Source organism: Ictidomys tridecemlineatus, chromosome 13, assembly GCF_052094955.1.
Source record: "Ictidomys tridecemlineatus isolate mIctTri1 chromosome 13, mIctTri1.hap1, whole genome shotgun sequence".
NCBI classification, from domain to species: Eukaryota; Metazoa; Chordata; class Mammalia; order Rodentia; family Sciuridae; genus Ictidomys; species Ictidomys tridecemlineatus.
Genome location: NC_135489.1, coordinates 71,552,434 through 71,562,337, shown reverse-complemented (window position 1 = coordinate 71,562,337; position 9,904 = coordinate 71,552,434).

The following is a 9,904-nucleotide window of genomic DNA, read 5'->3' as shown; positions in this document are numbered from 1 at the left end:
TGGCATCATTATTGATGGCCTCCTGTATGGAGCAAAGCATTCTGTTTATTGTTGAAAATGTAAAGATGAATGAAAGAATAAGACTCAGTTTCTGCTCCTGAGTCTGTGGGAAAACAGAGACACAAAGTAGACATTTTGGTGTAACATGATACAAAGGGCCCTAAGAGCTGGAAACTTGGAGAATAGCTTAAGTTGAATCCTGAAGAATGATCAAGAGTTACCAAGAGCCAAGGAGATGAGAAGCATCCTCTGCCTGCCCAGACCATGACAAGCACATGAAATGGTAGGCCTGGGGGCAGGTGCAGGGAAGATGGGAGGTGTGATGTGTGAAGACAGAGGGCAAAGGGAGCTGCCAGACGGCCTGGAGTGCAGATGGCCCGGAATCCCGGGTCCTTTGGCAATGAGGGCCCATATTTTCTCAAGAGTCAGGTGGAGGCACCTCCTGTAGTTGCTAGGGGCCTTCTCTAAGGAGCAAGGCCTTGTGGCCCTCAGGTCCCACTTCACGAGAGCACAGCTTGTCTATGAAGTGGGAAGCTTATCTCCTTGCTTCTTGCATTCCCTTGACCTCTGTGCTAATCTCACTGGCTGGTGCCCAGTTCCCTTGGTGCCACAGGACCTTTGCATATTGTGTGAAATAGGACCCTGTTACTTATAAAGGTATTGGATTAATGTCTGTCTCCCTCATTAGATTTTAAACTAGGGACTGTGTTCATTGTGTCCAATGCTATAACCTCAGCATTTAACCTGATGCAAGCTCTCACTAAGTATCTGTGGAAGGAAGGAAGGAAGGAAGGAAGGAAGGAAGGAAGGAAGGAAGGAAGGAAGGAAGGAAGGAAGGAAGGAAGGAAGAAAGGAAGGAATTTGGTTGTGTATGAAAACCCTCACACATATTGTATTCCTCTCCCTTGTTCCAACCCTCCCTATCCACAGGCCAGGGCCAGGGCCAGGGCCAAAACCCCCATGCTGACCACAGGAGCAACACATTCCCAGCAGTTCTTGCAATTTAATTTGCTTCCAGTGGACAAATGCTAATTGGTGATGGTAATGAAAGCAGCCCCTTCATTTCCAAAAGTCCAAACCAGGCATGCCTGCATCATCTTGGCTATCAAGGTGGTGTGGAAAAGCAAGCAAGTGCCCGAGAACCGCAGAAGCCCCAGCATCCAGCTCTGTGCTTATGCAGAGATGCCTCTGAGCCCTGTCCAGGGGTGCACAGGCAGTGCTGTGCAGGGTGCTTCAGGGCTAGTGGGAAGGTGGGGGCAGGACTCAGCACAGCATGCAGGGTGCAGACCCTCAGGTCTGAGAGGTCCCAGGAGGCTCAGCTCTGGTGGGTGTCCCTTTACTGAGACCATGTATTGATGAAAGGCACGTGGACCAGGGTGCAGATCTTGTTTATCCTTTACAAACCCTGAGTGCTTGGCCCCTCTTCAAACCTTAGTCACCTTACCTGGAAACTGTCAGAAGAAGGAATCGAAATAGTTCTTATTCCTTGTCATCGTGAGGCCTGAATCAGAATGTCTGTAAAATGCATGTCACTGAGCCTGGCACGTGGAAAGTGCCCCGTCCACGCTCTCCATATCACCATCTGATAAGACGATTGTTGCCTTAACCGTCATCTTTCCAGAGCAGAAAGATCGGCTCAGTTCACCAAATATTTATAAGGCTTTACAGTGAACTGGGACCTATGTAGATGTTGTCACCAAAAGACATAGCAGAAAGTCCCTAGTAGCAATGTTTTAAGTGACCCAAATTGGAACCAACTCAGGTGCCCATTGATAGTAGAATAAGTAAGCCCTAACTGAGCCTGGCACAGAGTGGATTGGGGTGCAACAGTCCAGATACCGCAGAGTGTTTGGTGGTCAGGATGTGACTTGTGGCCTCGCAGATGAATCTCACAAAATGTGATGTAGGATGAAAGCAGCCACACACAAGGGCATGCTGGGTGAAGCCACGTCAGTGACACGCACACTCAGGTGAACCCCACCTGTGGACTCAGCCTCTGGGGAGGAGGGTGGAATTCTACCCATGAAGGGAGGGTAATGTGCTGTGGTCTGAGTGATGGGTCCTAGAGCACCCATGTTGTAAAAATTCATTGGTCACACAGTCTGATTTATGCACTCTTCTGTATCTGTGCTAAACTTCAATTAAAGGTTTGCCAAATAAGTAAGCATCTCAGCAGAGAGCATGTAGCCCCCTGGCCCATGGCTTTGCTTTTGCTTTAGTTGATTTAGGTTACTTGTGGTCAACCATGAGCTGAATTCAATGGGAAAAGGGGTGGGGTGGATTGGTCCACATAACTTTGTTCACAGTATGTTGATTTGCAGACTTTTTATATAACTTTTATGCCAGTGTATTGTTATAATTATTCTATTTTATTATTTTTATTATTGTTAATCTCTCACTGTGCCTAATTTATAAATTAAACTTTATCCTAGGGAAAAAAACATAGTCTATTCAGGTTTTGGTGCTATCCAGGGTTTCAGAGATACACTAGGGGTCTTGGAGTGTGTCCCCCTTAGATAAGGGGAACTATGGTCATATGTTTCTATACTGGGGGGAGTGAGTCTACTCCTCGGCTTACCTACCAGGGCCCCTGAGTCCACAGCAGAGGCAGACAGGCAGGCAGCACAGGTAGGGTGGTGGAGGCCCTAACAATGGAGTTGTGTGCTAGACACAGAAGCTCCCAGAGGGGAGCACAAAGGCCATCACACCAGTGCTGGTGGCAGGACTCCCAGGTCCCACGTGGTTCATTCAGAAGCCACTTTCTGTCTGCCTTCCCACAAGTGGCTGAGCCATAACTGCAGGAACTCAGCTCCTGTCTCCCTCCCCACATCACCACCACCACCACCGCCATTGTCCAGCCAGGATCACTAGCACACACCAGGCCCTGGCTTTCCCGGACTCTCTGACTGCCATGCTATAACCCAGATTCACCACACTATAATCTCACTATTTTCACAAGGCTCCCCGTGTGCTCCTTGTGTACCTCAACCCTTGGAAACACTGCTGTCCACTAGAACCAGAGCACACATGGGATCCTGACCTGAGACACACTGAAAATAGCCCAAGCCTGTCACAAAGCACCACAACTTACTGGCTTTCCCCAGTTTGTCTTCCAGACACACCTGGTTTCACTTCCAGACTTTCTTTCTACTTCCCAATATCTCTGCTCCATTTCCAATTGGCCCCTCTCCAAGTGCTCCTGGTTGCCTGGTTCTCATTCCTGAATCCATGCCTCGGGATAGTCTGTGATGCCCTCGGCCCTATTGAGAGCCTCCTATTTATCTTAGGTTCCAACTCAAACTTTGCCTCTGTGAAGCGGTCTGCCATGTTCCCCAGGGCTCTGTGGTTCTGCCCAGCAACTCGTATGTACCAGAATTAGATCACCTCCCTAAATGTCACTCTTCCATATCTGACTGTTCACGCTACCCACTTACCTCAGGGCAGGGCCTGCCCTGCATCTTGGCATCCTCAGGGTTTAGCACCAGCTCAGAACTGGAGGTGACCAAGGGTGTGTTTTGACCGAGTAATATCCATCAACACACAGTCACAGTAACCCAGGCACAAGTGGCCTGCTGTGGGATGAAAGGCTGTGGTGGGGACCCTCCAGGTGACCTGCACTTGATAGGTGAGAGGTAGCAACCTACCCATGCTTTTCTGTTGTTTTCTATTCCCAGTGACCTTCAGTGACTGTAAAGGAAATGACAAGCTGCGCTATGAGGTGTCAAGCCCAAACTTCAGGGTGAACAGCGATGGCAGCCTAGTTGCCCTGAGAAACATAACTGCAGTGGGCAGGACCCTGTTTGTGCACACATGGACTCCCCACGCTGAGGACATGGCAGAACTCATGATCATCGGCGGGAAGGACATCCAGGGGTCCTTGCAGGTAACCTTGGGTGCAAGAAGAGCACTGGGTCTTCTCTCTGTCTTATGTGCAAAATGGATCTTTATTGCATTGGCTAAGATTATTTTTGTTATTGTTGTTGCAAATGAGAGAAATTCAACTTAAAAATGGTGGGAGAGGAGCAGTAGGAATTTATTGATTTATGTAACTAATATATTTTAGGGATGTCTATGTACTGGTGCTATATAATGGCAGCAACTTTAGTCTGTGTACATCCTGTTTTGCTGGGTCTGCTCGGAGAGGCTCACCTCTCCCTGCCTCCCAGGGTGGAGGTCTCTGTAGCTTGACCTAATTCTCCCAGGCTGAAGCCACTTGAGAGAACATCTGTCTCCACTTGATGATGGTAACGAAGCTTTGAATCTCATCAGCTCCTGAGTCCTTCCCTGAACTGATCTCTGTGTCCACTGGACTGTGATGCTCTAATCAACCATGTCAGGGTCATGTGTCTTTTCTTGAAACCAGGGTGGGGTCATCCCCACCCCTAAACACATGGACAGGGAGTAAAGGAAGAGTAATCCCTCAAAGTAAAGCAGAAGCTAGCTTCATAGGAAGAGACATAGACGTGGGGCAGGGAAGAGTGCAGTGTCCCATTGGAGTTGTGTAGCAAGGTCATTGCATATGAAGTGGCTCCCTCTTTTGCCACACACCAGCATCTGTTCCCATCAGATGCATGTGAATGTGGATCCTTACCATCCCCCACACGTGTATACAGCACATGAGTGCCACACACTGCCTCTTGGCCTCCCTGATTCTGTCACTCAGAGTCTTTGTGCTGCACACAACTGACTCACCTATCCTCCTTCACCAGGATCTTAGAGTCTCTGGCTTCTTGATTAAAGGATGTTTTGAAAACTACTCAGCAAACTAATGATGATGACAGTGTGGCCCGCGCTTGGTCTGCTTGGCCTTTTCCGTGTGACCCTGCATTTCCTCAGTCTTTCTGTGCCTGGGGTTCACGTATCCTTTCTTCATCTGCCACCCATGACCCTCCTTATCTGTGATCTGGGGTCTGGTTCAGTGATCGAGAGAGTCTTATAACTTCTTGGTCTGCAGACTGGAGGATGCACAGGCTGGGATGGCACCTCAGTGGCCATTGGCCTGGGAGCTGCCCCACTCTTCACTCTTCAGAAATGGCTTATGACCCCCGGCGTGACCTGAGTGTCTTCCCAAAGCAGTGCTTCAGGAACCTATTATCGATTCAGCATTTAAAGATATTTCTATGGATGGGATTAGGATCTATTTTCCATCACAGAACTAGATCCACTCAATAATTTCCCTTCCTACCTGTGAAACTGTAGTTAAGGGTAATTCATAGCCCAGCAATGAATTTACAGCGTCACTGATGTTTTAAAAGAAAATGGAATGTTGGTGATGGTGCAGACCAGCCACGAGGCCCATCAACACCACAGAGGCAAGATTTTCTCTTCCTTCCTCACTGCCATTTCCACAGTGTCTCACTCCCCTGTGACGTAAATGACTTGGCAAATACATAAAGAAGCGGAGTCACCACTATGTGCAGCAAAACGTGCTCCTCAGAAACATGAGGCAGGGTAGAGACTCAGTCAGAGGCTCCCTAAGGGACCGGATGCATCTCATTGGTAGATGTTCCTTGTGATTGGTGGCTCTTTATTTCCAGAGAAGACAAGGTCATAGTGTTTTTCTTGAAAGAGGACAGAAGGGATTCTGGGTACTTCCTAGGATAACTCCCACTTGGTGAGCTGGGAGGCCGGGGTTCACAGGAAAGGGGCTTGACCAGGAAGGCCCATGCCTAGAGGCCCAGGAGACATTTCACAGCAGCAGCTCATCCAATTCCCAGCTGTTTTTCATTCTCCTGCATCTGAACGCACCATCCACAGAATTTGGCTGCCATCATCTGCTTCCTGTAAGCAGAGGCTGCTGCACCCCTTGGCACGCCATGCTCAGGTCCGCCCTTGGTAATTCCATGAGGTGTGAACACTGGCCTTGTGAAGGTGCCCAGCTGTGTCTGTGCATAACAAGCCCCCAAAAAGAAAAAAAGAAAGAGCAGGAAAGGAAGACAAAATTGGTAGCAGATGAGCTCCTCTGAGGAGAACACAGACATGGATAGATCTGTAGTTGGTGATTTTTAAAGCCATATTGTGTGTGGCCCAGGGGTCTGACAGGGTTGGAGTCAACTCAGCTCTGGCTGGGGAGGGACAAGGAGTGTGCCTAGGGGTAGGTAAGGCAGGGAGGCAGGTGCACGCTGCTCTGTGCCTTGGGCAGGGTGGGTCAGGGAAGTGGGCAGTGCTGCGAGCAGGGAGCAGTAATGGTTAGCTGATGGCCACACCACAGTGAAGTCCAGTCCTGATGCTTATGGACACCTGTGACAGCTCAGCCTGCTGGGTTACTCTTTCAGCCCACAGAGAGGGGTGTTTTTGGTGCCATTATCACCTGCATCCATGGATGAGGAGACCCAGAGGCATGAGACTGTCTGACACTGGTCACAGCAGTAGGTGGCAGAGCCAGGGCTAACCCTAGCAGCATGGCTCAGGAGCCTCCTCTTGACCTCTGGGACAGAACACATATGCCCAAAGGTCATCTACCACAGACACAATGACACCAGTAGCAAGCAGGGCCTGAGACCCAGACTGGAAGATTATCAGAACCCATTCAGGGTCCTCTCCACGTGGTGGAAGGTGGCAGACCCTCCCTGTGAACTCTGGTCCCACTTGGCATGGCTCCTCTTGGACCCTTGCATCCCATTTCTGCTCAGGTCGCTATGAGGGGTGGAGCCACTGTGCACCCTGGGGACACTCCCTCCGTACCCTCAGCCAGGAGCTCTGCAGTTGCAGAGGCAATCTGCCACCCTCCATCCCCCAAGGCTCATCCTGCCTGGTACTCACACAAGCCAGCATCTGGTGCCCCGGGGCCTGCCTCTGGGTCAAGGAGGCTGGAAGGAAAATGCTGAGTTAAAATCCTGGAAACAGGTGGGCAGACCGTGGGGGTCTGGATTGATGTGACATGCAGCAGGAACTGTTATAAGGTCTTCCTTCCCTCCTCTATCCACCAATCTGTGAGTTTACTTCTCAACCCTCAGCACCCAGCACAATGCTTGGTATATAGTTGGTGCTCAATAAATGTCTTCTGAACAAATGGAAGAGCAGGGCGGGATAAACACTCCTCCCTAACTTACTCTGCCTCTGCAGTACCAAACCACATTGCTTACTTGGATTGGCCCGGCTTTCCCATCCCTTCACGCTGGCCGTGCCTCTGTCTGGACAGTGTCCCCTCTACCAGCAGCCAGCACCCCTCTGATTCCCCAGGATTGGCCAAGTTTTCCCTCCTTGGGGAGCACCTCTTCCTCCATGCCCCCCTAGCCTGCCTGGCTCTCCCCTATCACACTCTGACCTGAGCAGTCTGCTTACCTATGCTTGTGCCCATCTCAGTCCGAGCCCTGAGCTTGGGGACCCTGCACCCATGCAAGAGACTAACAGGAGGGTCTGGAGCCAGAACCCTTGGGTGAATACCGTGCTGCTCTTGCCTCAGCTCCGGCTTCCTGAGCTACATACAATATGGGCTTGCGTGGTACCAGCTGGTAGACGTTCCCGGAGGACAGAAAGACTTAATACACGCAGAGCCTCAGAACAGTGACCCTCATGTTTAAGTGCCATGCAGATGGCAATTATTCCTCATAACAGATTGTCAGAGGCAGAGCTACCGGGCACATTCAGTGAACCCGGGAGGCAGGGTGAGATGACCAGTCCTGCACCCACACCCACCAGGGCCTGACACCATCACTTCCACACCTATGTGGGATTCCAGACAGCAGGTGACTGCACTGTGGCCACCTGTCCCTCAAGTGCCTACCCCTGGATGAGGAGATCCTGTAGTTAGGGGTTCTGCATTTCTATGAGCCCAGGTAAAAAATACCAGCAGCCTTGGCAGTATTTAAAAGATAACTAAGAGCAATTTACATTTCTTTCCTGGAAGTCAATACAGGGTAAAACTTGACCCAAAAGGAAAACTGGATTCTTAATCAAGTTGCTCAAATTAAATGCAACAATAATAATTGTATCTATATGCCCCTTCTTTTTTGTTATGTTAAGAATCCTTAAAAATAAAGAAAGTTCTGACAGATACTGAAAGGTGAATTTGAAGGCTGGTTCCTCTCCGGCTGTTCATCAATTTAAAACACACAATTTAAAAGGCAAAAATTTGGCTGCTAATCTAGTTTCAAGAGTCAGTTTGGAAATAGTTCCTAAAAAAATTAAAATAAAATGAGCAACCAGAGAAAGGAACCACTTGAGGGAAATTGTTGATTTTATTGTAAACTTTCAAAATACAATTATTAAACAAGTCTTCAACCACCAGAAGTCCTTAGCAGTGGTGCTGCCTGGCGTGTGGTGTCTGTCACCACTCCTTCCCAGAGCTCAGATTCCATTTGTGTAGACCTTAAGGGGGTCCTGGGTGGGAGACCCTGAAGCAATGGCCAAGCACTCCCTTCTGCCCACACACATGCTGGAGATACTTAGCCAGATTGCTTTGGACAATATTAAGGGGAACCTAGAATTACAACAAATTTGCATCAAATCACACATTTACCAGCAATCAGCCATATGGTACTGCAAAGTCACCTAAATCCTTGTCACTTCTATACTTTCAATTCCCTAGTTTTCCTAATCTCACATTCTAGACAAAAGTGTTTCTGCACATTTATTACTTGTGAGATAAGCTCAAATTTTTTTTTAATCCCAAGAGGACCATTTGCATCCTCTGTTTATTTTGGCCATCATGCCATCAAACCTCCAAGTCACCTGCCCCACCACACACAGGTGACCAGACTTCACTTCTTTAAAGCATCCCAGATGCTTTAAAAATGAGAGTCACCAGCTACAGTGAAATGAATCATCTTTCTCAAGACCTTATCGCACTGATAAGTGGACTGACTCAGAGTCTGTAGAGCTGGTCAATTGTATCGATCTTGCTTACATGAAATATGTTTAACAAACATCCCAGTGGATGACCAATCTGTGCATTTACTGTGATCGTAAAGAAATGATGAGTAGAAACTTAATATGCACCGATTTAACAAGTGCAATAACTTCAAAACCCTGTGAATTACCACTCTCCACAGCAAAAGCCTCCCCAGTTACTACCATGGAAAATTAGTATCAATTTAACTGTCACCCAAATTGGGAAAAATATACGGCTTGAAAATATTGTAAGAATTCAAGAATTGGACCTTAAATAGGGCATTAGGCTGTTGTGTTTTGACATATGCCTAAACCGCTGTGTTTATTACTCTTAGCTCCAGGGTACTCCTCAAACACAGATAAAAAAACATCCTCTGATTCATTAACTTAAGTAGATAACAGAGTGCTTTGTGCGTCAGAATCTATGAAAACTATATTCTGAAGATTAATTTTAATTGAAATGCTTGGGGGAAACTAACTGATCCCATAGAAAGTGTAGATAACTGAAATTGACTTCTTTTTGGCTTGTGAAAACTCAATTTCATGCTGTACAAAAACAGAGTCCCACAAATATACTGTGAGTCACCATTTATCATTTTAAAGTTTCTTATAGTCACATTGAAAAGAAACAGGGGAAATTAATGTATAGTATCATTCAACAAGTAATCAATACAAACGTTATTAATTTTTTTTTGAGGTGTCAGGGAGGGAACCCATGGTCTCCCACATTAATGATGTATTATTTACATTCTTCTCCTCCGTCAGCAGGTGGCAGGTCTGGGAGTTGAGATGGGCCTTCGGGTTGGCTGTTACCACTGCTATTTTGGTAACTGACATTTGCAGCTTCATTGGTGCTGTTATTATCCAGTGAAAACCTAAAAGGACATAAGAAAATTAAAAGGCAATTATGAATAAAAATGAGTCCACAGTTGAGCAAAACTTCCAAAGAAATTTCAGGTAGAAGGACAAGCCTTATGTTGTCATGGTTTCCTTATGTAATTCTTGGCCAGGGCAGGATCCTGGCTCATCCTCATGGTGCCAAGTCTGGGAAAATGCTTTACATTTATATTTT